Source organism: Aotus nancymaae, unplaced genomic scaffold, assembly GCF_030222135.1.
Source record: "Aotus nancymaae isolate 86718 unplaced genomic scaffold, 86718_ANA_hifiasm-v0.15.2.pri h1tg000007l, whole genome shotgun sequence".
Lineage (NCBI taxonomy): Eukaryota > Metazoa > Chordata > Mammalia > Primates > Aotidae > Aotus > Aotus nancymaae.
Genome location: NW_026988418.1, coordinates 47,067,904 through 47,074,045, shown reverse-complemented (window position 1 = coordinate 47,074,045; position 6,142 = coordinate 47,067,904).

The window sequence follows — 6,142 nt, the reverse complement described above, 5'->3', positions numbered from 1 at the left end:
CCTTCCTTTATTTCTTCCTGTATAGAAGTTTTTATTCCCAGGCAGATGGTATTAGGAAGCAAAAGTTTGTACAGCCTCATCCCTTTATCCAAAGGTCAAACTTTTGGACATTCTCCAAAACACAGCTGCAGTCTAGAAATATGGAAAGAGGGGTAGGTCTCTGGGCATTAGAAAGATTCATAAATCTTCTGAATTAAAATAATGAAGATTTTTGTAGAAGGATGACCAATTGAAGACAAGCTCACTGACAAGAGAAAGATACATTAAACAGCAAATATAAGGTGATATTGGTTTACTTAAAATAGTGGATATTCTAAAGGTGAACCAGCATCAGACATCTAGGGACGGGGAAGGCCCCAGGGGTATGTTTCTTATATCCCAAGGTATATAAACGATCTGAAATAATAAAAATACAAGTACAAATATAGAGAGAGGACTTCTATCCTAAATAAGTCATGTATTTTATTACATGAGTAATAAAATATATAGAACTTTTAAATGTAAGGATAAATTTAAAACTAAAATATATAATGGAAATATAAATGCAAGGAAGAAGAGAGAGACCATAAAAATGTCTATCATATCTGAAAAAGAACAAAATAGAACTTATATAAATTTAAAAATAAACAGATCGGAATTAAAAGCGCAGTGGAAGAGATAGCAGGAGACAGATCCACAGCTGAAGAGAGAATTCAAGAGTGATAATTAGAGACCAGAAGATCTTACACACATGCAGCACAAGGAGATGGGGGCTGGGAAATATGACAGAGAGGCTGAGGGGCTTGGAAGGCAGGGCAAAGTGAGATGCTTCAACACCTGTAACCAAAAATTTTTAAGAGGTGATAACAGAGGAGAGGATGATGCAATAACTGAAGAGACAATGAATGAGACGTTTTTAGAATTGATTAAAGATAACCTCAGATTCCAAAACCTCAAAAGATCCACATACACACACAAACACACACACACACACACACACACACACACAGCCCCCTAAACACATTGCTAGAAAACTTCAGAATGCCAAAGACAGAGAGATGACATTAAAATTAGCTGAAGAGAAAATAAAACAGCCAGTAGAGGAAAGGCAATTAGATAACTGGCTTCTCAGCAACAAAAATATAAGATAGAAAACTGTGGGAAAATATTTTTAAAGTACTGAGAGAGTAACTCTGAAATAGAATTATTTATCCATTAAAATTATTTGGTCAGAATATGTTACATTATGCCTTGGTAACAAATTAACTCTGAAACCTCTGTGGCTTAACAAGTATGTTTATCTCTCATGTTACACATCCAGTATGGGTTGTGTGGACCTCTGCTCACACCATTACTAGGGACTCAGGCTGAGAGAGAGCTGCCCTCTGTAGCTGCGGCATCCAGTGCTGTAGGGACCTGTGAGATCACTCAGAAGGGAAAGGGGATGCGCAGGAACACAGATCCCAGCTGCCTTTGTCTGGTAGTGAAGCTTGTCGCTTCTAGTCATAGTTCATTGGCCGGAATAGGTCACAAGCTCCCAAACTAACTGCAAGGGAAACTGGGAAATGTAGAGAATCACATGGATATTCAGTAACACTGACTTTCTCTGCCAGCACTATTTTTTTACATGGGGATGAAAGAGGCAGTTTAAATAAACACTGAGAAAGTTTAACATCAAAAACCTCTTAATAACAGAACTTCTCAGCATGTCTTAAAGAAGAAGGAAAATGATTTGAAAAGGAAAGTCTGAGATACAAAAAAGACATTGAGTAAAGTAAAAGACAAACCGTTAGGTAAATCTGAACACATACTGCTGGTGAAAACCATACAAATAAATAATGAAGTGTAACTTGTGGAGTTCAAAAATAATAGCTGGTAAAGTTGAAGTGATGATAGACATTAAAACACTCTTAGCTCTTTGCATATTTGAGAAGGTTATAAAGATAGTAAATGTAGAATTTTTTTCTAGGTTAGGTTAAAGTAGGTATGTTCTGATTTCAGAGGAACTACTTACAGAACAGAAGTAAAGCCTGTAACTTCAAAACTAGAGGGGGGAAAGTTTGGACTTAAGGAACTTTAATCGGCTTGGCATGGTGACTTAAGCCTGTAATCCCAGCATTTTGGGAGGCTGAGGCGGGCGGATCACCTGAGGTCAAGAGTTCAAGACCAGCCTGGCCAACATGGTAAAATGCCATCTCTACTAAAAATACAAAAAAATTAGTCAGACGTGGTGGTGCGCACTTGTAGTCTCAGCTACTCACGAGACTGAGGCAGGAGAACGCTTGAACCTGGGAGGCGGAGGTTGCAGTGAGCCGAGATCACACCATTGCACTCCAGCCTGGGCAACAAAAGTGAAACTCCATCTCAAAAAAATAAAAGTAATTTAATTAATTGAAAAGAGGCAAGAAGGAGGAAAAAAAAACAAACAGAAAAGCCAGAAAAAATAGAAAGTTAAAAAACTGATGACAGAAGTAAATTTAAATATATCAGTGAAATAAACCCAGTTGAAAGGGAAGTTGTGAGATTGGATTAAAAACATCTATTAGATAAAAAACAAAATCTGCCTGGGTAACAAGAGCAAAACTCCGTCTCAAAAAAAAAAAATAATAATCTGTGTTTATGCTTTTTATAAGAGACATATCTAAGACATTAAGAAAGACTAGTTGAAAGTAAAAGAATAGAAAAATATGTTTCAGGCAAATATTAAGCAAAAAGAGTTTGAATATCTATATACGTAAAATGTAAAATAGATTTTAGGGCAAGAAGAAAAAGTCTTACAACAAACGAGATCATTTAATAATGATAAGAGGTTTAATTCACCAAGTGGAAAAAAATTCTAAAATTTAAAACTTGATAATATAACTTCAATAAAATAAAGGGAAATCTGACATATTTACAAAGAGATGCTGTCGAATTCTCCACTATTATAAGTCATTAAATATAGATATCTCAATAATTGATAGATAAAATGGACCAAAAAGCATTAAGGGTATGATTAATTTGAAAAATACAGAAAGCTTAACCTACAGAACATATAGATTTCTGCACTCCAAATTAAGGTATACAAATTAGTTTTGGTTATGCAAGAAACACTACAATAATTGATTATGAATTAGGCCATAAATCAAGTCTCAACCAATTTTAAGAAACTGATCTTAAACACGTATTTTTTTTTATCACAATTCAATTAATAAAGATATCTTTAGCTAAAAAATAATGTTTTAAAAATTTAGAAAATTGGAAAACACTTTTGAATAACTCATCAATCAAGGAGTAAATCATAATGCAAAATAGAAAGTGCTTAGGATTGAACAATAATCAAATCCAAAAACATTACCAACTTCACTAAAACAAATGGTTAAAAGGGACTTAGAGGAAATTTTAAGTCATAAATGCTTATATTAGAAACTGAGAAAGGCTGAATATTGCTGAGCTAAGCATCCATGAGAAATTATTCAAAAATAGAACTAATTTAAAGAGAGCAGAAGAAAGAAAATAATAAGGATATGCCTGGAAATTAATGTTATAGAAAACACGAATAAAATAAAAAATGATCAACACTGTCAAAATTAAGGTTTTCAAAGAAGTGAGTGAAATTGACAAACTGGTCTGGCCTGGTTGAACTAAAAGAAAAAAGAAAAAAGAAGGAGGAGGAGGAAGAAGAAGACAAAGATGACAACAAAAATGTTAGGAATTTTAAAAATTCAGAGATTAAGAAAATGGTAAACTAGTACAAACAACTTGGTGTCATGTTTGAAAATTTAGAAAAAATGGTCAAATTATTAGGAAAAAAAGTAACTTACCAAACAAACTCAGGAAGATATAGCAATTCTGAGTCATTGTAAAGCCCTTGAAGGAACTGGTTCACCAATTTAAAAATCTTACACAAAGACCTGGCCCAGATGACTTTATAGGTGAATATTAATAAACAATATAAGGCACACTTCAAAAACTTGAAACAAGGAAAAACACCCCAATAAAACATATGCTGGCCTCATTCCATGGAAAAAATATATTTTATATAGTAAAACATATAAGGATAATACGAGAGATAAAAAATGACAAACCATCCTCATTCATGAGCATACATGCAAAACTCTGCAAAAAAGTATAAAAATGTAATCCAGCAATGCACAGAAGATAGCATATTATGATTAAATATATTTAAATAATGTATTTAAATACATTATTAAGCAGATATTTACTTTCAAATACAGGATGGTCTAACTTTATAAAATCGAATACAATTCACTAAATTACAGATTAATAGAGAATAAACACATACTATTATGAATGGTTGCAGATAAATTATTCCATACAATTTATTTTTTATCCATGTTTAAACAAGCAAGCAAGCAAAAACTCTTAGGCACCTATGTGAATTAAAAGAAGGATAAACACACAATTTAGCGGGGTGGTTTGCCTTTAGTGGAGGAGACAGGCTATACAGATTGGTGTGGAGCAGACATAGGAAGTTTCCGTGACATTGCCATTTGCTTACCACACAAGGCTTCATGTTCTGGCCCCTCACCATCCCTCTACTGCCACATCCATCCAAACCTCTAAACCCATTATTTACTTCCATCTGTATGGATCTTCCACAACCACGCATAATGGCACTTCACACTTCCATGCCTTAGTACACGTTGCTTTCTCTTGGCCAGAAATACTCTTCCTCCCTTCTCCATTTAGCTAATTCCTACTCATCCTTCAAATCCTGGAACTTCATTTTATACTTTCCCTCAATATTGATTTATAATCTTTCCTCCTTCTGTAACATTCCATGCTTTCTTATGTCATGGCACTAATTGCACTACACTAAAACCTTCGGTTAGGTCTCATCCTCTAGTAGTCTTTCATAATAGTAATGTGTTACTTACTGAGCATTCTAGGCAATTTACTTACATTATTTCTAATCCCCAACATAACTGTCAAAGGTACCTATCTTCAGCTACAATTTAAATTTGAGGAAACTGAGGCTTAGGGAGTGAGGCCATAAGTCCATGGTCCTATGATTATAATGGAAGCATCACACTCACTTCTGGTTTTATAATGTCTTATTGACTCTGTCTCCCCACCACCAAGCACAGTGCCTGAGACTTTCCTGGTTACATGGATGTGGGTGGATGGATGGCCTGGGTTGAAATAAATCCTAGTTTAGAAGACAAAGAAAAAAAAGCCAAATTTGAAGTCAGATTAAGAAGACTTGTGTTCAAGTTCTGCCTCTACCTCTAGCTGCTAGGACAGGAGAGTTTCAAAACAGCTGAGCATGTCCAGACATGATTAGTATGGTAAGTGGTCTTCCTGGGTTGGGGACGACTTCGGCACTGCAGTCTGCAGATCAACGGAGAGGATGGAAAAAGAGTCTGAACTCAGAGGCAGGGTGCCTGTTGGTACAAGTTTTCTTTGCAGAAGAACGATGTTGTCATGCAATATTTATCTTAGATCCTTAGATGGTAAGATAATGATTTGCTATCTCTGTGTGCAGCTGTGACAAGAGAGATTGATGTAGAACTTGGTTTCAGAGCTGAGTGGATGCACATTGCCTGCCCTTTGGTTTGTGTCCAAGGCTGCTGTTTTCTGAAAATAGTACCTAATTCTGCCTCTGACTCAGTCCCTTTTTCCTCATATCCTCTCTGGTACATTAATTCTAAGAAAATCAACTCATCTCTCATTGTTTGCTACATGCCTTTTTTTGTAAAATTTATGAAATTTGTGAGTCATTACCAAGATATTTAAACTTTCTTTGATTAATTCCTGGAATTTGGTGTCATGTGAATCAGTGGAAAGATGTACACTTTCTTGTTGCCTCTCTAATGATTTACAAAGTCATGGGGCATCCTTTACTCTGAATCTTTAAATAATGTAACAGAATCAATCAAAAGCATCCCCTTGGAATCCATTCCATTGCCATTCAGGGTGGGCTTTTCTGCCTCTGGATTAGCATTCTTAACTTGTGTTGACTTGCTGATCCCCTCTTTGCTCCCTCTCCAGGCACTCCTCCCATTTAATGTCTCCCTTTTAAGTGACTATTTAATGGGGCTTTTCCGCAGCCCACATAATTGGAAGTGGTGATGCTGCACATTCTGAGCACCTGCAAAGCCTCCCTCTAAGTTCTAGCCAGTTGATGTTCCCAAGTCTCCATTTAGTACGTTGGGTAAGA